The sequence below is a fragment of the Globicephala melas genome, chromosome 4 (genome assembly GCF_963455315.2).
Source record: "Globicephala melas chromosome 4, mGloMel1.2, whole genome shotgun sequence".
In the NCBI taxonomy this organism is placed as follows: Eukaryota; Metazoa; Chordata; class Mammalia; order Artiodactyla; family Delphinidae; genus Globicephala; species Globicephala melas.
The window spans coordinates 127,897,967-127,923,228 of NC_083317.1; the positions used below are offsets into that span (position 1 = coordinate 127,897,967).

Consider the following 25,262-nt stretch of genomic DNA (forward strand, 5'->3'; position numbering starts at 1 on the left):
TTCTAGAATTTGCAGTCAAGTTACCTAAGAGTCATACCTGATAAGGTACATACAATGCAAAAAGATTGCTAGACCATGGGCGAAGGGTCAGATTCTCACCCACCCAATGCTGCTCTCACTCTATGCTTTAGGTCCTTTCTTTGAACCCTGGAGCAGAGCATTACTTAAATCTTCCTCAAGGTTCAGAGAATGTATTAACTTCAGGGAAAAGTAAGAAGACTGTATCTGGAACAGGGAGGGAAGAGGGACTCCCCTTCCTCCAGGCCGTCCACAGAGACTTGCAGCATCCTCATAATGGCTTCCTGGGCAGGCAGCAGGCCCCAGGTGATCACCCAACCACAGCAATAGTCATAGTACAGAAATAGAGGTCAGCTCTCCAAAGGAAGCTAGAAACACCCTACATGTGAGAAAAGAACTGACTGCATGGATTACCCATATAATGAAGTTTTAACTACCATCTCATTGTTTTGTCAAATAGCAGATGTTTGACAAATATTCAAATAAATAATTTTATAGGAAAAATACCCCAGGAATTGAAAACTTCCAGCGATTTACATGTACCTACATTTTTTCCCAGACTCACCAGAACATAGACACCATTTATGTGAAGCTATAAGAGTGGTTATTCTATTTTGCATTCTGCTTTGCTTGCACTTAGCTTTGTGATGTGTGCACATTTCCACAGCTCACATACTTTTCAGTTTCAGTGGTCACAGGGAATTCTGATACACCATTAACCACTCACTTAACCATTCCCACTCACTGGGCATTTGGGTCACTTTCTATTTTCCCCTATTATGAACATGCTGCCATAAATATCTTTGTAAAAATGGCTTTTTTCCATTTGGATTATTACCTTAGGGTATTTTCCCAAAAGTGGGATTACCAAGTCAAAGGATATAAATGCTTCATAGTTCTTATTATAAATTGCCAACTTGCACTTGAGAAAAATAGGAACAAATTACAGAGTAGCCAACTGTGTGTGGGTTTTCCATGCAGAACCTAACTTAACAGGTTTTCTCGATCTTATTTATTTTTATTACTTTAATGTTGGCATTCCTTAGCTGTTCAAATCTGTATTTCTTTAGTTATTACTCAGGCTGAACATTTTTTCATGTCAGTTTACTATCTGTAAGAAACAAAAACAAGACATTTTTGTTAGAGAAAATCTATTCCTTATGATGATGTGGCAACATTATAAATTGTAAGGGTGATATTAATTAAAGATGTTACCTGTCATTCTTTATTTGTAAACAATATCTTCATATCTTTTGATAAATCCTCGAGTAGACTGCAGGTCTTAGCCATAAATTTGCATAATTCTGTATCTATTTTGGCCCTTAAGATTTATTCATGATAATTAAAATAATTTTCTAATTTTTTCATTTCATTTAGTATTTTTTCCCTACGAAAAAGTTGAAATTATTTTATAATTGATTCGATTCACCTTGTTTCTGATGATATCTTCTATTGCTTTAAATATCACAAATATTTTTCTCTTCCATTGTAGAAATAAATATTCTATTTCATCCTCTTTTGATTTTTTTATGGTTTGTTTCATGGTCATTTGCAAGGTGCACACCTGAGGTAAATTTCATTACTGCCTGGACTTCTGACATACGTGGCTAAATTCTTCCCTTATAACACTAACAGAGGATAAGAACACACAGTCTTTTAGTTCTGTGTGTGGTGGGTTGGTACAGGCCAACTCAGAGTTCAGGATGCTACTCTACCATACGCCTCACCCTCCTGCAGGATTCCTTACTAACCAGACAGAGCAAGTAGAAGGGTGTTCATAAGCATCACGAGCGGAAGAAAATGCACACACACACAAACAATTTTTTTTTTTTTTTGCGGTACGCGGGCCTCTCACTGTTGTGGCCCCTCCCATTGCGGAGCACAGGCTCCGAACCCGCAGGCTCAGCGGCCATGGTTCACGGGCCCAACCACTCCGCGGCATGTGGGCTCTTCCTGGACCGGGGCACGAACCCGTGTCCCCTGCATCGGCAGGCGGACTCTCAACCACTGAGCCACCAGGGAAGCCCGCACAAACACAAATTTTAATGCATGTCTCTGTATTATTTCTTACACCTTCATGTGCATCTATAATAAAATAAAATGTCTAATTATAAAAAAACTTTTAAAATGTATGGAAATTTAATAAGATATTTTCTTTGAAGTATTCACACCCTGACTCTCAGCAGAAGTCCAAAAGCTTAGCACATGGTATCCTTCATCGTCAACTCTGGTACTCAGGGCAGGGGCCGCCGAGAGGTGGAGTCTTCATCCTCAATCTCCCATTTTGAGGAATCAGCTTTCAAACACTGCCATATTAAGGCCAAAGGCAGGTTTAGAAGTCCTGGTTTTTAACCAGATTGCCAAATATTTATTAAGGCCCATAAGCAATCTTGCTTGAAAGTGGGGCACCAGCTGTTACGTAAACAACTTGTAGCGGAGAAAATATTTTAAAGCTGCCAACAGCCTCTTCCCATTGCTACAGGTGAGGTTTAATTTTTGAAGCTGGAAAACTGTCATTTTGGTACCTGATTGAATTTTGCATTCTAGAATCTAAGCGGGAATTGGTCCTCAGGCTGGCCTTCCTTTTCCTTTGGAAGGGCCTCTAAGGGGACCCTTTTAGTCATGCAGACAGAGATAAACCAATTTCTTACCCCTTTTTCTTCAGACAGCCCGCAACCAGTCAGGGCTTTGGATGTTAAGTATTCTATTCACTAATGAAAATTTGGTTTGTATTTTAGCAGGACTGCACCTTTGCAAATAAATTATTTTAAAATGTGAATTTAAACTGTTCAGTCCCTGAAAAATATTTCTTGTTTATGAGAGATATTTCTATTTTCTCTACCTCCAGTGTTTATTCCCAGGAGATTGCCAGACCAGCTCATGCCAGGAGCAACATCAGGCCTGGTGATCTCCTTTTATACAAGGGACTTGAGCATTCAGCAGATTTTGGTACCTGTGAGGGGGTCCTGGACACCGAACAATGTACCACAGTTTGGGTAGTTTAAACAACAGAAACCTATCTTAGAGTTCTGGAGGCTGGAAGTCTGAAATCAAGGTGTTGGTAAGGCTGGTTCCTTCTGCGGCTTCTCTCCTTGCTTGTAGATGGTCATCTTCTCCCTGTGTGCTCCCTGTTTGTGTATCTGTATGTCCAAATTTTCCCTTTTCATCAAGACACCAGTCATACTGGATTAGTGCCCACCCTACTGATCTCAATTAACTTGATTATCTCCATAAAGACCCTATCTCCTAATAAGGGCACATTCTGAGGTATTGGGGTAGAATTGAAGACACATCCGACCCCTAACACCTTATAGGGTTGTCATGAGGATTCAAATGAGTTAGGTTTTGTAAAGTGCTTAGATCAGTGTCTCACAGACAGTAAGCCCTATACACAGTTTGCAATGATGATGATGATGATTATGATAAAGAAGAAGAAAAATTATATCAACTTAAGAACTTTTGTACTGTGTAATAGTAAGATGTAAAAGTGGTTGCAAAATGATTTAACACGAAATATAATATGTTTTATAACACACAAAATGGAAGGAAAAGACAAAACCTGTCCAAAAATGTTTACTCCCTGGTTGCTGTAAGATCAATTTCTAGCAGCATGTGGAGTGTTTGAGCCTAGCTTGTGTGCCACAAAACTGAGTCCACCAGGTGGGCAAAATGAACCCACTGTTAGACAACTCTTAGTTACACTTTCCCACTGCGGCTCACGATAAACAAGCAAAACTCACCTCAGACTGAAAATCAACAGTAAAGGGACAGAAAAAGATGCCTTGCCTCAAGGAAACTTCTTTTTCTTTTTTTCATTAACTCACCACCCTGAGATCACAGAACCCAGGAAAAAGGTGAGAAAATCTTTGAGTGCATTGTTGAGTTCCAGGCTCAGGGTAGCTTCCAGGATAAATACTATAAATATACATTTATATTGAGTGGGCCAATCAGGAAGCCCTGCATCTTTGCTTGCCCTAAGAAATGGAAATTACTTCCTCCAGGACCCCTGGCAAGTGCGCAGAGGCTGAGCTCCTTGAATGAACCACACAATAGTGGCGACTGGTGGGAGACCCTGGAACTGAATCCCAGTGTTCTTCACCCACAGCTCTGCTTCCATCACTGACTGGCACCTCCAATTTGCCCCTGCGGGCCTGGAGAGGCAACTGCACCCACAGGCCAGGCCTGGAGGTCACTGTGGCCTCAACCAGGCAGCTATTGCTTCAAAGGGCTCATTGAATATAAATGCAGTTATTGCATTTAATGTAATGCAATTATTAACATAGATTATTTTGAATTGGATGAATATTACATCAGATGTATTCAGCTATGAGTAACAGGAAATCTAACAGATTCAAACAAATACAGGCATTCATTACTTGCTAACAAGAAAATGAGAAGAGGGTGATCGTAGGGTTGGTTTGACAGCATAATGTGGCCATCGAGGAACCAAGAGTGTCTATCTTTCCATGCTCCCATCTTTGGCTTGTTGGCTTTTGCTGCCCTGGTACCACTACCTTCTTGCTTCATCTCTCCCATGCAGGGAGGGAGCAGCCCCCTGCTACTGCTGATTTCTGGGTTGTTTTATCCATCCACTGTTTGTCTTCTCAGCAACTCTACCACCTGCTGAAACAATTTCCTACATTAAAATCCTTCTGTCACAATAACTAAAATGACTTTGTTTTCTCAATTAAAACCTGACTGGCCACACAGCTAACACAGTAACAACTCAAATCCTCAGGGAGCAACACTTCAAGAGTGCATACAGGGCTTCCCTGGTGGTGCGGTGGTTGAGAGTCCGCCTGCCGATGCAGGGGACACGGGTTCGTGCCCCGGTCCGGGAAGATCCCACATGCCACAGAGCAGCTAGGCCCGTGAGCCATGGCCGCTGAGCCTGCGCGTCCGGAGCCTCTGCTCCGCAACGGGAGAGGCCACAACAGTGAGAGGCCCGCGTACCACAAAAAAAAAAAAAAAAAAAAAGAGTGCATACACGCTTAAGGAGAACACGAAGATATTTTTTGGTAGAAATCAACAAAACTCAAAGTAGGCAATAAGAAAACGATACTAAAAATGAAGCATGTGATCACATGATGATGGTAGCACCCTTGACAAGTGAGAAGGTGAAAGAGGCCAGCCCCCTTTCTAGTATGTTCTGTACAGGGCACCTGGACAAGGAGGTGAGTAGGGGCTCAAATTCAGCCTGTGATTCGGTCAGCGCACTATGCACCCTGCGTGGGGCTAGTCTCCCAAGGAAAGGGCACTATTTTATCATTTGCACAAAGGTTTCTCTAATTCTCATTGGCCTTGGCCCTGTCCAGAGTTGCCAAAGCTCATGGCAGGCAGAAGAATGAAGAGGAACAGGAAGAAATATCAACAGAGCATAAAATGAAGCCCACCTGAACCCTCAAGAGCTTCGTGTAAGGTTTTTAATGTTCCGAGAACACAAGGGGAAGGGAGTTTTAAGAAGGAGGCTCCCTGTCCAGAGGCAAGGCTGGCGTATAAAATGGAGACAGTCCATCCTCCAGAGGAGCAGAGAGAGGCAGTGCCCACAGCAGCCCTGCTGGAAGATGCCTCGTTAGAAGGAAACCCATACTTGCAGCTATTGGGGCCTGCTCCCAATAGCTGCAGCCTTTTCTTTCCTTTTCTTTTCTTTTCTTTTTTCTTTTCTTTTCTCTTTCATTTGGGAAGGTGGCCCAAATTAGAAATTTAGAACCTAGAAAGTCAACTTTGACCTCGGGTGTGGGCTTAATAGTCCCTCTTACAAAATAGCAGGACTCCCAGACAGACCGTTATTTCTGGAAGTCCTCAAAGGGGAGCCTGCCACGTACTCACAGCTGATCTATGCAGCTGACACCAGACATAGCCCTTCCTTCCTCTGGACCCCACATCTTATTTGTCCATATCCCCCGCCCTTAAAGCTGCTTGCAGGAGCCTCAGCTCCACCAGCCCATGGGGGGAATGCCTCCATCTGTGCCACATGTGCTGTGACGGATGCTCCCAAAGCCACCGTCCTCAGGTGACCTCATGGTGCTAGACCCTCTGCAGAAGTGGGGAAGTGGTCTCCCCAGCTCTGTGCTTCACCTCATCACCTGGGTCCCAAAGCAGCTCTGCCAGCACACAGAGTCTCACCAAGTGGCCCTATCAACTCCTAGAACACCCCACTTCCGGGCCTGGGCAACCTGAGAAACCTGGGTGCTAGCAGGGACCTCTGTGTCCTCCAGGGACTCAGCCCACAAAGCTGAACCTCCAGCAGACACCATACCACCCACCTCACTTCCTCCTCTTCCTTTTTCCCCTCTCTGGCCACCAAAAAATCCTCTGTGAAGCAAACACTCACACATACTGATGTGTCTGAGAGAAACACAGAGTACCGCCTGCATCAGCGGCCAATAAAGGACCCTCTGGTACACTTGGCAGAAGGGATGGAGGTCTCTCCTCGCCGGGGGAAGGCATTAGGTAGGGGCTGTGCAGAGTTCAAAGAAATATGGGCGGAGACATTTCCTGCCTCTGTTTGACCGCCAGGCCTGTAGGTGGCGCAGCAGCAATGCCCTGGAACCGTGGAAGCTCCCTGACAGAATGGGGTTGGGCGGTGGCCCTCCAGCTCCCTCCCCTCTGCTCCCATCTCTGGACTTCTTCTCCCTCTTCCATTCCTTTCTCTTCATGCTCACCTCCCTCCCTCCCTCCAGTTCCTTAGCCTCCCGTCATTGTTCTTCCTCTACCTCCCTCCTCATTCCACTTTCCCTCCGGTACCACTTGTGGACAGAACACTTTTCTATAGGCTATTGGAGGTAAAAAAAGGATTGGGAGACACTGGCCCACCCTTAGGGGTTAGCAAGATATATATATATATTTATATTTATATATATATATATATTATATATATATATATGTATATGTATTTGCTTGCAGAGCCAAGCAAAAGGGTAGGGCTGAGTCAAAGATGGTTTGACCCTCTAACCCTTGTGCATTCACCTGTTAAGTCAGCCTTGGGGGAAGACATGGCCGGAAAAGATAACCCAATGGGACCCTACTGTATCAGTTCAGGAGACAAAGGAAGGGTTTGAGAACGCTTGCTGATGTCTACTCAGTGACACAACTGAATTTTTCTAATGAAAAATGAGAAAGCAAAAATTTTTCTAAGAGAGACTCAACTATTTCTTTTTTAAAAATATAATGTTTTGCTTGAATATGTTTTTACAGTCTTTTTAAAAGCCTCACACACATTGTCAGAAGTCCTGTTAGATATAAGACCCCCAAACAGTAAGGAGAACCATAAATACTGTAAATAGGAGTTTAAAAATTCACTCAACAAACTTGATAAACTCAAGTTTTGTATTCAGATAGGAGGAGCTAGACAGATGAAAATTCCTCCTTTCAAGTTGGGAAAGGTTCATCCTAAGGATTTCTGGGCTTGACATACAGGAATTCTTCCCTTTTGTGCCAGGAAAGACAGACTCAGGCCTACAGAGCATAAAGGCGGGGAACCAGCCTCTTAGGGGAAGCTAACTGCTGGCTGAGAGCGTGAAACTTCCCTAGTTGTCTAAATGCATGTCCCAGACAAGACAAGCAAGAGTCAATATCATCTATTCCAATCTGGGAGGAGGAACCAGGGATGGGTAAACAGCAGCTGATTCTTCCTATGTTTTTACATTTCTTTAAGTCTTACCCCAAACATAGTAGTCTATCTAACAAACATATATTGTATTAAGAAGAGTTAACTCTGTAGGTTTTGGTTTTTATAGAACTTTAGAAAAGGAAGCTATATGGTCTTTCAGTCTCCCAGGGCTATGGGAAGCCCAGATATGGACCCTGATGACCCATAGCAGGTACCCGGACTGAAATCACCCTGCTTAGGAGGTTGCCTAGAATCACCCAGCTAACCCAAGAGGTAACAACAAATAGCACAACTCCTACCTAATCGAGGCATGGGGTGAGGGTCCAGAAAACAGCTACCTAATCACACCAGTAACTTAGACAAAGCAAAGGGGAAACAGATAAGAGCACACGTTTTCCTGTTGACGTCCCACAGCTGCTTCCACCCACACCTTTGGATTAAGAATGATGGACAGGAAAACTACCTTCTGCCAATTAATTCCAGAGTGTAATTTGTAGCCTGGGCCCATCCTGGAAGATCCTGGGCTGCTAACAAACCATGACACTGCTTTAATTTCTCCTTTGCCCCCGCACTTTATTAAAACCTGGAGTGGGTTCCATCAAATATCCCTTCAAGGGAAAAACAGAGAGAGGGAGAGAAATGGAGCAACATTTGTCTCAATGCAATATGAAAGATTAGAGTTTGCTGGATAAAGAGGGAGAGGGGAGGGGGTAGAAATTCTTGTGAAACACACGCACGAACAGGGACACACACACAGACACAATTTCTCTTTTGCAATGACCTCCTTATGCCCCATCCATCAGCCTGGGGTTGGCTTATTCTAACTAGCAGATTCCTTTATTCAGTATAACAGGCCCATCAGACACAATCTGCATGCCAATTACTGGCACAGACCCCTTGATACCAAAAAATGTAAATTAGCTGTCAAGGAAAAGCTTCAGCTGGCCAGGTCTCTTTCTTGCTCTCCATTTCTAGCTCATATACACACTCACTCTGCTCAGCACCTAGCTCTCACCAGTGAGTCCCCAGTGGAAAAAGTCATCTAAGAAATACAAACATATTTTATTATTATTAGTATTAGTTGCTGACTTTCTCAGTACAATGTGAAATTCACCAGTGGGCGAAAGCTGCTTAGGGCAGAAATGGGTGAGAGAGGTTGATTTCTGATAATTGCATTTCTCTGGGAGCAGATCAAGGCGTCCCATGAAAGGACATTCAAAGAAATGTGAGGATAAGGGCAAAGAAAACAGACAAGGAATGGGATTCTGTAACCAAGATAACAATGAGAACTTTCACACTTAGGAATGGGCCTAGGCAGAGTTGAGGGGACAGAGGTGAGACAGCCCCAGAAACAAGGCTGCAAGACTGCTTTGCATTCTAATCAGCTATCACAAAGCCAGGCTGCAGCCAACCTAGAGGGCTTCTTATGGACACAGAAACACTCCAGTGTGTTTTCAACCCAACCTAAGCATGCTACCCACAAGGTTTCTGTCCTGCCGCTCCCAGAATCTCCAAAAGAGCGCATTTGATTAAACAGTTCCTCTTTTCTTTTTCCCAAAATGAGTCACAGAGGTAGGAGTTTATTTTCTACTGCCAAGGGTCCATGTTGAATTTCATTTGATGGGACAAAGGACACCACGTGGATCACTGTGACCTCAGAGTGATACACTGGGAGATTTAGGGCATCCCCTTCACTCAGGGGCATGTCCAGCCCAATGTCGGGGAGGCCCTTATCCTTAAATTTTTCAGTAAGGAGTATCTCTGTATTAACAATTTTAGTTGCATGGATCAATCCATGCAAACAACAAATTTTTTTTCATTAAATATTTTCAATATCACACAATTCAATACTCAAAATCTGGATTCCTTCCATGGCAAGTGGAAAATATCTTTACTTCTAAACAAACTGTGTTTTCTTCCCATGCATTCTGGCGGCTAAAATTGTCAGCTAGGAAAGTCTGGAGTTTTTTAGATACACAATTTTCAGAACATGATGTAAAAAGAGCTTAATTTGTCCAACTGAATGCCTACTATGTTCCTGAGACCTAAATGTGTGACAAAGATTGTAGCAAGAATGAACGAATGCCAGGAGCTAAGCCAGGTACTGCAAATAGGTTGGAGGAGCTCCTTGAGGAGCTTGAGGAGCTCAAGGTCAGATCTAGTTGAAATCCTCATCACTCACTTCTTGTCCCTGTATGTATTTTGCAGCTGGCATTAATAAACAACTTGCCCATTTCACGCTTAGGAACTCTTGTATGCATTGCCGGGAAGAAGGCCACTGCATGCAGTACCCTATGAGCAAGTGAAACTAGACTAAGCACAAAGGAAAAAAGTGCCAGGCATGTGTGCTGTCTATTGATTAATTTTAAAAGATAAAAGTGAATACACACATCTTGAGTTGAGTGTCCTGTGAGGAGGTTCAGCGCACATCCCAAGCTGAGGTGTCGGCTCAGCCATTTCACGAGGAACTTTGGTCTGAAGGGCCGGGGGCAAGGCCTCTGCACACGGCCCAGTATGAGCAAGTGAAACAGACTAAGCACAAAAGGAAAAAAGGTGGATGAGCTAGGCCTGAAGTGAGATTGCCAGATTTAGGTCCTTTCCAGATGAAATGTTGATCCTCTAGCAACAGGAGTAATGGAAGATTTCCCTAAATCTGCCCTCAAGCATTTCCTTGATTGATCTGTGAGTATGGAACACTTCAAAACTGAATAGTGTGAAGAGAGAGCACCTTCAAGATGGCAGAGGAATAAGACGTGATCACTTCCTCCCCCAAAATACATCAAAAATACATCTACATGCGGAACAACTCCTACACAACAACTGCTGAACACTGGCAGAAGACCTCAGATTTCCAAAAAGCCATGTGGCTGACAGGGTCTTGGTGCTCCAGCCGGCGGTCAGGCCTGAGCCTCTCAGGTGGGAGAGCCGAGTTCAGAACATTGGTCCACCAGAGACCTCTTGGCCCCATGTACTATCAATCAGCAAGAGCTCTGCCAGAGATCTCCATCTCAACACCAAAACCCAGCTCCACTCAACGACCAGCAAGTTCCAGTGCTGGACACCCCATACCAAAAAACTAGCAAGACAAGAATACAACCCCACCCATTAACAGAGAGGCTGCCTAAAATCATACTAAGTTCACAGACATCCCAAAACACAGTAACAGATGTGGTACTGCCCACCAGAAAGACAAGATCCAGCCTCATCCACCAGAACACAGGCACCAGTCCCTTCCACCAGGAAGCCTACACAACCCACTGAAAAATCCTTACCCACTGGGGGCAGACACCAAGAACAACAGGAACTATGAACCTGCAGCCTGTGAAAAGGAGACCCGAAAAACAGTAAGTTAAGCAAAATGGGAAGACAGACAAATACGCAGCAGATAAAGGAGCAAGGTAAAAACCCACCAGACCAAACAAATGAAGAGGAAATAGGCAGTCTACCTGAAAAGGAATTCAGAGTAATGATAGTAAAGATAATCCAAAATCTTGGAAATAGAATGGAGAAAATACAAGAAAGGATTAATAAGGACCTAGAATAACTAAAGAGCAAACAAAAAATGAATAACACAGTAAATGAAATTAAAACTTCTCTAGAAGGAATCAATAGAAGAATAACTGAGGCAGAAGAACGGATAAGTTACCTGGAAGATAAAAGAGTGGAAATAACTACTGCATATCAGAATAAAGAAAAAAGAATGAAGAGAATTGAGACAGTCTCCCAGACCTCTGGGGCAACAGTAAATGCACCAACATTCGAACTATGTGGGTCTCAGAAGAAGAAGAGAAAGAGAAAGGGACTAAGAAAATATTTGAAGAGACTATAGTTGAGAACTTCCCTAATATGGGAAAGGAAATAGTCAATCAAGTCTAGGAAGGGCAGAGAGTCCCATACAGGATAAAGCCAAAGAGAAACACACCAAGACACATATTAATCAAACTATCAAAAATGAAATACAAAGAAAAAATATTGAAAGCAACAACGGAAAAGCAAAAAATAACATACAAGGGAATCCCCATAAGGTTAATAGCTGATCTTTCAGCAGAAACTCTGCAAGCCAGAAGGGTGTGGCAGGACATATTTAAAGTGATGAAAGGGAAACACCTACAACCAAGATTACTCTACCCAGCAAGGATCTCATTCACATTTGATGGAGAAATTAAAACCTTTCCAGACAAGCAAAAGGTAAGAGAATTCAGCACCACCACACCAGCTTTACAACAAATGTTAAAGGAACTTTTCTAAGCTGGAAACACAAGAGAAGGAAAATACCTACAATTACAAACCCAAAACAATTAAGAAAATGGCAATAGAAACATACATATCAATAATTACCTTAAGTGTAAATGGATTAAATGTTCCAACCAAAAGACACAGAGTGGCTGAATGGATACAAAAACAAGACCCATATATATGCTGTTTATAAGAGACCCACTTCAGACCTAGGGACACATACAGACTGAAAGTGAGAGGATGGAAAAAGATATTCCATGCAAATGGAAATCAAAAGAAAGCTGGAGCAGCAATTCTCATATCAGACAAAATGGACTTTAAAATAAAGACAACTACAAGAGACAAAGAAGGACACTACATAATGATCAAGGGATCAATCCAAGAAGGATATATAACAATTGTAAATATATATGCACCCAGCATAAGAACACCTCAATACATAAGGCAAATGCTAACAGTCATAAAAGGGGAAATTGACAGTAACACAATAATAGTAGGGGATTTTAACACCAATGGACAGATCATCCAAAATGAAAATAAATACGTAAACACAAGCTTTAAATGACACATTAAACAAGATGGATTTAATTGATATTTATAGGATATTCCATCCAAAAACAACAGAATACTCTCTCTTCTCAAGTGCTCATGGAACATTCTCCAGGATACATCAAATCTTGGTTCACAAACCAAGCCTTGGTAAATTTAAGAAAATTGAAATCATATCAAGTATCTTTTCCAACAGCAACGCTATGAGACTAGATATCAATTACAGGGAAAAAAACTGTAAAACATACAAAGACATGGAGGCTAAACAATATGTTACTACATAACCAAGAGATCACTGAGGAAATAAAAGAGGAAATCAAAAATGACCTACAAACAAAAGACAATGAAAACACAACAACCCAAAACCTATGGGATGCAGAAAAAACAGATCTAAGAGGGAAGTCTACAGTAATACAATCCTACCTCCAGAAACAAGAAACATCTCAAATAAACAACCTAACCTTATACCTAAAACAATTACAGAAAGAAGAACAAAATAACCCTAAAATTAGCAGAGGAAAGAAATCATAAAAATCAGATCAGAAATAAATGAAAAAGAAATGAAGGAAATGATAGCAAAGATCAATAAAACTAAGATCTGGTTCTTTGAGAAGATAAACAAAATTGATAAACCATTAGACAGACTCATCAAGAAAAAAAGAGAGAAGACTCAAATCAACAGAATTAGAAATGAAAAAGGAGAAGTAACAACTGACACTGCAGAAATATAAAGGATCATGAGAGATTACTACAAGCAACTCTATGCCAATAAAATGGACAACCTGGAAGAAATGGACAAATTCTGAGAAAAGGACAACCTTCCAAGTCTGAACCAGGAAGAAATAGAAAATATGAACAGACCAATCCAAGCACTGAAATTGAGACTGTGATTAAAAACCTTCCAACAAACAAAAGCCCAGGACCAAATGGCTTCACAGGCAAATTCTATCAAATATTTACAGAAGAGCTAACACTTACCCTTCTCAAATTCTTCCAAAATATAGCAGAGGGAGGAACACTCCCAAACTCATTCTACAAGGCCACCATCACCCTGATACCAAAACCAGACAAAGATGGCACGAGAAAAGAAAACTACACACCAATATCACTGATGAACAGAGATGAAAAATCCTCAACCAAACGCTAGTAAACATACTCCAACAGCACATTAAAAGGATCATACACCATGATCAAGTGGGGTTTATCCCAGGGATGCAAGGATTCTTCAATATACGCAAATCAATCAATGTGATACACCATATTAACAAACTGAAGAATAAAAACCATATGATCATCTCAATAGATGTAGAAAAATCTTTTGACAAAATTCAACACCGATTTATGATAAAAACCCTGCAGAAAGTAGGCATAGACTGAAGTGTCCTCAACATAATAAAGGCCATATATGACAAACCCACAGCCAACATCGTCCTCAATAGTGAAAAACTGAAACCATTTCCACTAAGATCTGGAAGAAGACAAGGTTGCCCACTCTCACCATCATTATTCAACATTGTTTTGGAAGTTTTAGCCACAACAATCAGAGACGAAAAAGAAATAAAAGGAATCCAAATCAGAAAAGAAAAAGTAAAACTGTCACTGTTTGCAGATGACATGATACTATACATAGAGAATCCTAAAGATGCTACCAGAAAACTACTAGAGCTAATCAATGAATTTGGTAAAGTAGCAGGATACAAAATTAATGCACAGAAATTTCTTGCATTCCTATACACTAATGATGAAAAATCTGAAAGTGAAATTAAGGAAACACTTCCATTTACCACTGCAACAAAAAGAATAAAATACCAAGGAATAAACCTACCTCTGGAGACAAAAGACCTGTATGCAGAAAACTATAAGACACTGATGAAAGAAATTAAAGATGATAACAACAGATGGAGAGATATACCATGTTCTTGGATTGGAAGAATCAACACTGTGAAAATGACTTTACTACCCAAAGCAATCTACAGATTCAGTGCAATCCCTATCAAACTACCACTGGCGTTTTTCACAGAACTAGAACAAAAAATTTCACAATTTATATGGAAACACAAAAGACCCCGAATAGCAAAAACAATCTTGAGAAAGAAAAATGGAGCTGGAGGAATCAGGTTCCCTGGCTTCAGACTATACTACAAAGCTATAGTAATCAAGACAGTATGGTACTGGCACAAAAACAGAAATATAGATCAATGGAACAGGATAGAAAGCCCAGAGATAAACCCACGCACATGTGGTCACCTTATCTTTGACGAAGAAGGCAAGAATATACAATGGAGACAAGACAGCCTCTTCAATAACTCATGCTGGGAAAACTGGACAGCTACATGTAAAAGAATGAATTAGAACACTCCCTAACACCATATACAAAAATAAACTCAAAATGGATTAAAGACCTAAATGTAAGGCCAGACACTATAAAACTCTTAGATGGAGCTTCCCTGGTGGCGCAGTGGTTGAGAGTCCACCTGCCGATGCAGGGGACACGGGTTTGTGCCCCGGTCTGGGAAGATCCCACATGCCACGGAGCAGCCAGGCCTGAGCTGCTAAGGCTGCACATCCGGAGCCGGTCCTCCGCAATGGGAGAGGCCACAACAGTGAGAGGCCAGTATACCAAAAAAAAAAAAAAAAACACCAAGTCAGAACACTCTATGACATAAATCACAGCAAGATCCTTTTTGACCCACCTCCTAGAGAAATGGAAATAAAAACAAAAATAAACAAATGGGACCAAATGCACAGCAAAGGAAACCATAAACAAGAGGAAAAGACAACCCTCAGAATGGGAGAAAATATTTGCAAATGAAGTAACTGACAAAGGATTAATCTCCACACTTTACAAGCAGGTCATGCAGCTCAATATCAAAAAAACAAACAACCCAATCCAAAAATGGGCAGAAGACCTAAATAGACATTTCTCCAAAGAAGATATACAGATTGCCAACAAACACATGAAAGAATGCTCAACATCATTAATCATTAGAGAAATGCAAATCAAAACTACAATGAGATATCACCTCACACCAGTCAGAATGGACTTCATCAAAAAATCTACAAACAGGAAATACTGGAGAGGGTGTGGAAAAAAGGGAACCCTCTTGCACTGTTGGTGAGAATGTAAATTGATACAGCCACTATGGAGAACAGTATGGAGGTTCCTTAAAAAACTAAAAATAGAACTATCATATGACCCAGCAATCCCACTACGGGGCATATACCCTGAGAAAACCATAACTCAGAAATAGTCATGTACCACAATGTTCATTGCAGCACTATTTACAATAGCCAGGACATGGAAGCAACCTAAGTGTCCATCAGCAGATGAATGGATAAAGAAGATGTGGTACATATATACAATGGAATATTACTCATCTGTAAAAAGAAATGAAACTGAGTTATTTGTAGTGAGGTGGATGGACCTAGAGTCTGTCATATAGAGTGAAGTAAGTCAGAAAGAGCGAAAACAAACACTGTATGCTAACACATATATATGGAATCTTAAAAAAAAAAATGGTTATGAAGAACCTAGGGACCGGACAGGAATAAAGACGCAGACGTAGAGAATGGACTTGAGGACACAGGGAGGGGGAAGGGTAAGCTGGGACGAAGTGAGAGAGTGGCATGGACATATATACACTACCAAACGTAAAATAGATAGCTAGCGGGAAGCAGCCGCATAGCATAGGGAGATCAGCTCGGTGCTTTGTGACCACTTAGGGGGGTGGGATAGGGAGGGTGGGAGGGCGACTCAAGAGGGAGGGGATATGGGGATATATGTATACATATAGTTGATTCACTTTGCTATACAGCAGCAACGAACACAACAATGTAAAGAAATTATACTCCAATAAAGATGTTAAAAATGATAATAATAAAAAATAAAATTTAAAAATAAATAAACGACTTGCCTTGGCTTCCACTGGAGGATGGCTTATGTGTTCCCTCACCCAAATGCTCTTCCCCCAAATCCCAGTTTTAAGATACTGTATTTCAAAAAAGTTGTTTACTTTTTATCACCCATCAAAACAAAAACAAGTTGATTTAGGATCTGATGACATTTAGTGCTTGTAACCACTCCCTCCATTCACTTCTGGATGTTTCAGGAGGCATTCCTAGTTTTCCTTCCATTTCTCTGACTGTTCCTTCTCCTCCTCCATTGAAGATTCTTCTTTCACTCCTTAAATGTTGGTATTTCTCAGGGTCTGTCCCAGGTTCTCCTCCTTTTCATATATTCAGGCTCCAGGACAACAAAGAAGACAAGGAGAGTCCAAGGTGACCCCCAGGTTTCCTGACTTGAGCAACTGGACAATCATAGATCATTCTAATCAGAGAATCTTTTATTGTAAGGAACAGAGATCCAAACTAGCTCAAGTCAAAAAGGAGTCCTAGCACTTCCCTGGTGGTGCAGTGGCTAAGAATCCACCTGCCAATGCAGGGGACACGGGTTTGAGCCCTCGTCCGGGAAGATCCCACATTCCACGGAGCAGCTAAGACCACACACCACAACTACTGAGCCTGCGTGCCACAACTACTGAAGCCCGCATGCCACGAAGTCTGCTCGCCTAGAGACCGAGCTCCACAGAAAAAGAAGCCACCACGATTAGAAGACAGTGCACCGTAACGAAGAGTAAACCCCCACTCGCCACGACTAGAGACAGCCTGCGTGCAGCAACGAAGACCCAACGCAGCCAAAAATAAATAAATAAATAAATTTACTTTAAAAACTGGAAAAAGATGTATTAAAGCTACTTGAATGTATTCTTCAAAAAAAAAAAAAGAATCCTGTGAGGACACAAAGTTTCTCAGAGAAACACGAAAAACTCCCAGCCATTGGAAAGGCAAAACCAAAGCCACTTCGAGACAGAGACACTCTCTCCTCCCCGTGGAGTGGCTCCTCAGCTTCCCTGACTACCTCCACCCGCTTCCCATCCTCCAATCAGCCACCTCTGAGTTTCCTCCCTTCCTAAACTTCATCTAGCCCTTTATTGCCACCCCAGACACAAATCAGCCAGTCTTTGCGCTCTAGTGCCTACCGTGAACTGAAACTTGGTATCGCTTAGATTCCCCAGAGAGGGCATCTGATCAGTCCATCTCTCCTTTTCTGCATCAGGTCAGCTGGCCAGTGAGCTCCCCTTAGATGAGGTGCACACTCTTGTGCCAATCAGCTATAACTGGGGGTTGGTCAGGGGCCTGCTCTCCACCCAGCAGGGGCTGTGGGTGGAGGAAGATTCTCTAAGAAGGGAGGTATCCCCAGATGTGCCGAATACAGTGGTATTATTAAACAGACTAATTCTACAAATACTCATTGTGAAAACGCTAAATGCACAGCAAGAGAAGAGGACTGAGGCTTAAAACGCTCCCATTTTGGAGAAAACAGGTTGAAAAGCACCAGCAGAAGAAGCAGAAGTTTCCATCACTTTAGATGTGACAATCTAGGGAGAAGAGAATTTTGAGAAGTGTATTCATTTCTTATTGCTGCTGTAACAAATTACCACAAACTTAGTGGCTTAAAGCAATACAAATTTATTCTCTTAAAGTCCTAGAGGGAAGGAAAATGAAATGGACTTTATGAGGCTAAAATTAAGTATTGGCGGAGCTGTGTTACTTTTGAAGGCTCTAAGGGATAATCCATTCCTTGCCTTTTCTAGCTACTAGAGGCTGCCAGCATTACTTGGCTCGTGGCCCGGCATCATCCTGCTTCCATCATTACAGCTCCTCCCAGAATTAGACTCTCCTGTCTCCTCCCTCTTTTCGTTATAAAGACCCTTGTCATGATGACATTGGGTCCACCCAGATAATCCAGAATAATCTCCCCATCTCAAGATCCTTAACTTGGTCACATCAAAGTCCCTTTTGCCATATAAGGTAACATATTCACAGGTTCCAGGAGTTAGAACATGGATATCCTTGGAGGGTCATTATTCTGTCTCCCACAAGAAGGATATGTTGGTCACACCAGACAAACCCCGCCACTAGCCTGAGGAACAGCCACTGAATCTCACGCAGCCTCATCTGAGTCCTTCAAAAATATCATTTTCACAAAATGGAAGAAATGGAAAGCAAATGTCAAAAGATAAGAGGCATGCGGGTGGTGAAAATGAGGAGGGAGAAATGCTGATCATTCCTAGGAAAAGTCCAGCAAAGGAAGACGAGAACTATAATCTGAGAGGAAACTAAGCGACAGAGTCATTGAGATATGAACGTTGGCGGCGGGGGGTGGGGGGGAGATCCCTCGAGACATGGGGAGGCAGAAATAGACCAAGCCTTGAGGGTCCAGGCTTGAAGGCACCTTTGGGGAAATGCCATGGAGGGGCCCCAAGAGGAAGAGAAGTTCAGCACAACTCAGAGTCTCCAGCTGAGGTTGGATGTGGACTCCACCTCCGTGACTTTCCCGAGCAGCCCCAAGGCCTGGATAAAGAACAAAAGACAAACAGAGGAGACAGTTGGATGGGATGGTTTCATGGAGGCTCTGAGAAGTGAGCGATGCTGTGCTGCTGGAGAGAGAGCAACGGTAGAACAGCTGAGAAGGCAGAGAAGCCAGGGAAGGCTGGGGAGTGGAGAACTGAAATGGGAGGGAGAGTCAGACAGCAGCCTAGGGAAGGGCTCTATCAGTACCTGCGGAGTGACAGCACACACGGAAAAATAAACAGCCAATCCCTAGCCACGGTGCTGCTGGTCAGGGGGTGTGATGTAGGATCTGGGGCCGCAGAGGAGGGGCTGCGATTGGATGGGGGGCGGGGCTGCAGATGAACAGCATCACATCCCTAACCAGGCCACACCCAAGGCTAACAGAGCTACACTGATGAGGGTGCCCGGCTTTCTTCCAGTATCCATTTGGTCACCACAGTCGAAGGAGCCCCTGGCCACCCAGAAGGAAGGAATCAAGGTTACCTCACCAGCTTCCACCAAGTGGTCTATCATTATTTAGCCCTATATCTTTTTTGCTGGGGTCGGGCTGGGGGGACAGTTTTATACACTCTCTCCACCTGCCATGAAAATGTTTATCCAGGTTTGTCAGATGGACACTGGCAGAAAGCACATTTCTCCTCCCTGGGAAAAGAAAGATGTCACTGAAATTATCTTGGGTTCCATAGGTGACATTAGTACAGCCAGACTGCAAAACATCAAGTGACAATTTTCATGTTAGTTTCTGTTGCGCTAAATGGAAATCCTACCCTTGTGTCGATTATATTGGTGAGAAAATTCCCCCAGCCGCTGGCCCGGCGCGGGGCTGCACCTGGGCCCAGGGGCCACTTATCTGCCGTGCAGGTGAATTCTGCGCAGCTTGGCTCTAGAGGAAAATGCATCTTACATAATGTTCTGCTCCACAGATAAGTCTGTTGTTAATATGCCTCAGACTGCCTTGGCTTCGGCTATTATCACAGATACATGCAACGTACATCGTTTTTATCAGTGTGCATTGTACTTGGGGTTGACTAAAAATAAAAAAGGAAGAGAGACCACAGGATGTCATTTGTTATTTTTTAAAAAAGAAAAAAAAATGTTTGCTACAGATTCCACTCATACCACATATTATTCCCAATGAATAAATTGGAACATCGTGCTCACTTTGGCAGCACATATACCAAAACTGGAGCGACACAGAGAAGATTAGCATGGCCCCTGTGCAAGAATGACATGCAAATTCATGAAGCATTCCATATCTTTTTTAAAAAAAAAAACTGGAGCATCAAACACGCATTAGTCAAATGTGTGGGTTTTTCAGAATGGACTTCTCCATAGTTCAGTGTGATTGAGTAGTACGTGTAGGGCATCGTGCCTGAGCAACATGCTGCCTGCCACGACTCTGCCCCATCTTTTAAATGTATGGGGTATTTTTTCCCAAAAATGAAAGAAGAGGATTTGGTAATGAATTCTTTTAGCTGAGGGAATGGAGGAAAAGTGGGAGCCTAGTGTGAATCTGGGCCATTTCTGCTTTCATATCCAGGAATTGATCAATCTGGGGAAACTGAGGTAGCTGAATCAGATGTTTGTTCCAACAGAAGCCAGCTTTGCTGCACAGTGAGTCCCAGCTGCACTGTTGGCAGAACTCCTGTCCCTTCTTGGAAGACCCTCCCCTGCGTGGGGCATTCAAACAGTGTGATGCTGTTTGGGGGGGTTTGGGTAGTGATCGGACAGTAATATATTTCCTCGTTTCCTGGACCCAGGAAGGCAGAAACTTGAATGATGACCAGTGATGAAACCACCAGCACAGCCAGGCCAGGCCCAGGAGCCCATAGGCTGAAGAAGCCCCAGTGAGTTGATTGCATCCATGTCACTAGGTCTCGTGTTCCCATGTGTGAGACGCCCTGGAGGGACTAAATGACCAATGACGTCCTCCGCATCAACCATGTGCACAATGCCTAATGGACAGATTTCACCCTCACTCTAGTCTGGCCTCTCCACATGTTTCTGGGCTTCCTGCTCGTCAGGGGACAGCTGAGGTGCTGGCTGAGGATCCCACCCGAGCTCTGGCTGAACCCCATCCCCAAGAAAAGCCCAGATCCCAGACTAGAGTTGGTACTGAGAGGAAGGGATCACAAAAATGTGGATCTGAGCACATGGATGGAGACTGGAGAGTCCAGCTCCCACAAGGAACGAGAATCTTCTGACAAGGCTGACCAAGAGCTTCGCGCATCACCTGCCCCAAGAGGGCACGCTGACAACTCCAATCACAAACAAGGTGCACAAGGGCTGATGGGGGACGTGTGGAAGGGACCCTCTCAATGCTCCATCCAGATCCTCTTGGGTCCCTTCCACCATTTCTGTGCATCTCCCTCCTGGCTTCACTATGCTTTTCCCTAATGGCCACCATTCCACTTCTGGGATTCAGACCCTTCAAACAGAGATCAGTTTATGAGTCCTGGACAGGACCGAATGCTAGGCCAGAGTCTTAGATGTTTTCCAGAGTTGATCCAGACCACCAGAATTCTCTCCAGCCCGTAACTCATGTATTCCCAGCATGCTCTAATCCCCCTCACCTCTTTGCTCATCCCATGTCCCAACTGCCTGCCTGCCAACCATTGGACCATATTTATGGTTGTCTTCTACGTGACTCGGAGCGTAACATGGTTAAATCAGGAACCCCAGTACTCCTCTGTCTTACCCTCAGCTGCAGGAGCCTGGAGGCATGTTTAACAGTCACACAGAAAGTGCCACGGTGCCTGTGCTTTGTCCCAAATCCAAGAGGAAGGCTCTTCTGTCCAATGTGGTTTAAAACGCCCCTCCCACTGTAGATCGTAGCAGCGAAGAATGCTGAGCAGGGCAGAAAACACAACATCCAGGCCCCAGAAACAGGATGAATGCCCAGGTTTAGGGAGGAGAGAGCAAGAGAGTGTGAGAGCCGCCCAGCACTCACAGCGCCCCCATATCCCCATCCTGGCAGTCTGGCAACCAGTCACTCCTCACAGGCCTGAAGCCAGAGCCCAGAGCTTACTCATTCAATAATAGACAGTAATTGCATATGTGCCTGTCCATAGAAATCAGCGAATAAAGAGTCAGTATTTACTGATTTACTTTTCACATCTGTTGGTACAAAGATGAAGAGCTTTCTGTCAACAGTAAAAGTAACTCAGTCCAAAGTGAGTCCAGAACTTAACAAATTACACCCTCTGCCTCTTAGTCCATTGGGTAAGGATAGCAAGTCACCGTGGGGCCGTTGGGGGTGCCTTCTTAGTTATGCACATTAAGGCCTTACCTGTATTTGGGGAGAGGATGCTAAGGCCCCATGGGGATGTAGGTATATAACTCCCTATTGCTGATGCCCTGGAGGAGTGTAACAGGATTATATGGTGCTGTGAAGCCACGCCCCTGCCTGACATCCCACGATCTGCAGGGCTCAGGAGAAAGGTGGACAGTCTGTAGTAGGATCTGGAATCTTCTGGGAATAAAGCGTCTAAGATCCAGACTTGCGGCTAAGAAAGCTGTCGGGGTGGACAGGTCTATGGGAAATCTGGAACGGGGACCCAGGCCCTAACCAGAGGCCTGAGGCCTGGGGTCAGGGCTTGTGAGGCAAAACTAGAGCTGGCAAGGCACCTGGCTGGGGCCTGTGCTGGGCCCTGGGGGTAACAGCCGAGCAGGTGAGCAAAATCTGAGTAAGTAACTTGGAGGCCAAGGTGAGAGTTCACTCTGCAGAAGACAAACATCCATCCATCTAGGACCAGACTTTGGCAGGGATGCCCTGTGGCAGTGACCACAGTTCGGATCCAGGGGTTAAACCATCTGGGGTTCTGGAACAGCATGGAGGTGAGATATGGAGGCCTTGAGAGGTGGTTCTCATCACCCCTAGTTAGAGTCTGTGGGGACTCCCCAGGGTAGGTAGAAACAGTAAAGCAAGAGGATAGAATTTTTGTTTCGAGCTGGTGATGTGGCTCAAACATAAAAATCTTAAAACAGAACAAAACACACACAACACTCCAGTTAAACAGGTGGGCCGTGGAAGAGGCTTGCACAAGCTGGAGGAAGAGAATAGAGACTCTTTTACTGGCAACCCTGTCTAGGGGTCTACCAGCCCTGCTGCCATTCTCACTGGAGGTCAGCTGGGGAAGAACCTCTACTGAGACCTCATTCCAGAGTGCCAGCTCACTCCTCCTTTTACTCCTGTCACCTTCATAAAGGCCTGGATTGAAGAGCTCCCCTGCATAAATTTAATATTGATTGGGTCGACATTCTAGAGTCCAGAGTAGCAACCACTTGGTAGCCTCTCTGGCCATCTCCCCAAGGCAATGCTCTCTGCCTTCCACCACTGGCCCGGGGAGAGATGCTCACCACATCTGGCCTCCCTCGCACCCCAGGGAAGAGGCCCAGTCTGTTGCAGCTGAGAACAAACTGAGAGAGTAGTGCCTGGCCCTCCACGGCAGTCCCCATTGCACCCCTCTCCCCCCACCCTGTGAAGCGACCATCTCGGCTGCGCCAGGCCTCACAATTCACAAAGGGGTCCACATGCACAGCCCACCGAACAGCATCACTTGGCCTGCATTACCTCTCCATAATAATCTCATACATCAAAGCGGGGAGAGACCTGGCTCTGCCTGTAAGCGACTCCGTCAGACATTGAATATCATTATCAGAAGCCCCTCGCTCCCCCGGCTTCGTATGCAAACTCCTGAGCTCCCTGGAGTCCTTCCTGAAGAAAGTGCCCTGCACGACGGACATTTGTTATTTTGCAGGAGAGGACGCTGAGGCTCCACGGGGACCGAACCAAATTAACTGCAGCCAAGAATTGGTGCCAATCAAGACCTACATTGACACCTAGTGGCATCTCTCGGAACTGCAGCTGGCTCCGGCGGCTTCCTCTGGAAGCCACTCTCAGAAAAGCAAGAAACAAAGCCACTGATCCAAATATTTACAAATATGCGAGAGGAAGACAGAGTGGGAAACAAATTCACTTTTCAGCACCTCTTTGGTGATAGACAAACCCACACTTCATGTTTAAATATCTTAACTTGGCATGAGAGGGAGAAATTGAAACCATTACTCTTTCATCTCATCTCGGGATAAAATTCATTGAGAAAGAGAAAGGGAGGAATAGAGTCAAAAGCCTAAGTGGAATCCAACTTTACATTGCACATCCCTCTGATCTACGAATCCGACCTACATACAGTCACACAAGTGTGCAAAGATAGTCATTGCAGCAGTGTTGGGAATTTTTTTTAAGTGGACATAACCTTAAAAAGGCCAACTATTATATATAATATTATACATTATTGTATATATTATATATAAATATGTTATATTTATATATTATATATATAAATATAGATATCTAATAAAAGTCATATATGGTGATATATAGATAGATCACCTGGTGTATGTGTCATGACTTTTGTTATTGTTACATAATGCGATTTTACCTTTATTTGGAGTCTCCATTCTTCCTGATGCAGAAAAAGTAGCCATGGTCAATCCTGGCTAAAGTCAGGCATTTTATTTTATTTTTTTTAACATCTTTATTGGAGTAGAATTGCTTTACAATGGTGTATTAGTTTCTGCTTTATAACAAAGTGAATCAGTTGTACATACACATATGTTCCCATATCTCCTCCCTCTTGCGTCTCCCTCCCACCCTCCCTATCCCACCCCCTAGGTGGTCACAAAGCACCGAGCTGACCTCCCTGTGCTATGCGGCTGCTTCCCACTAGCTATCTATTTTACGTTTGGTAGTGTATATATGTCCATGCCACTCTCTCACTTTGTCACAGCTTACCCTTCCCCCTTCCCATATCCTCAAGTCCATGCTCTAGTAGGTCTGTGTCTTTATTCCCGTCTTACCCCTAGGTTCTTCATGATGAAGGCATTTGATATTTAAACTTAGTCAATGCAGAAGTTTTCTTTCCTTACCTTGGCCTATAGATTTAGGGGCTTACTTCATATCACATCTTCAGAGGGGGGGTGTCTGCTCCCCAAAGCTCCAAATGGAGGTTTATCACTGACCCCTCAGCTCCTGAGTCCCCAAACTCTATCCTGAGCGTTCTATAACACCCTCATATGTTATGTCTAACCCCCAGGGGAGGGCACAGGAGACGCCCTTTTGACATCCTGACTGTTTTTTCTTACTTCCTCATCGTCCCTCTCCCTCAGCCACAGCTTGATCTAGCCTGAGTTTGGGAAGAGGGGGAAAAACTGCCAAAACATAACCTTTTCTGCTCAACCTTTTCTACTTCATAGTTGGGTTGAACATTTTAGCCTAAAATCCAAGAACTGGCATATTTCATCTCTGATTCCACTGTGACAGCTTCCTTGAAGAGATGAGTATCTCCCACTACCTTCCCAAATCGGGAGTGGAGGAGGGCTCCAGAGAAGAGGGAGTGTGGGATGGGAGAACCAGATCTGCTGACACTTC

The 25,262-nt window shown here is 43.7% G+C and overlaps 1 non-coding gene across 1 annotated transcript; it reads left to right on the forward strand.

Annotated features, from left to right (window-relative positions):
- Window positions 1-19,982: 19,982 nt before the first annotated feature.
- LOC115862147 (U6 spliceosomal RNA) lies at window positions 19,983-20,089 on the forward strand. The gene has a single exon (XR_004043015.1). It is a non-coding gene; the product is annotated as a U6 spliceosomal RNA (small nuclear RNA).
- The last annotated feature ends 5,173 nt before the right edge of the window (window positions 20,090-25,262 follow it).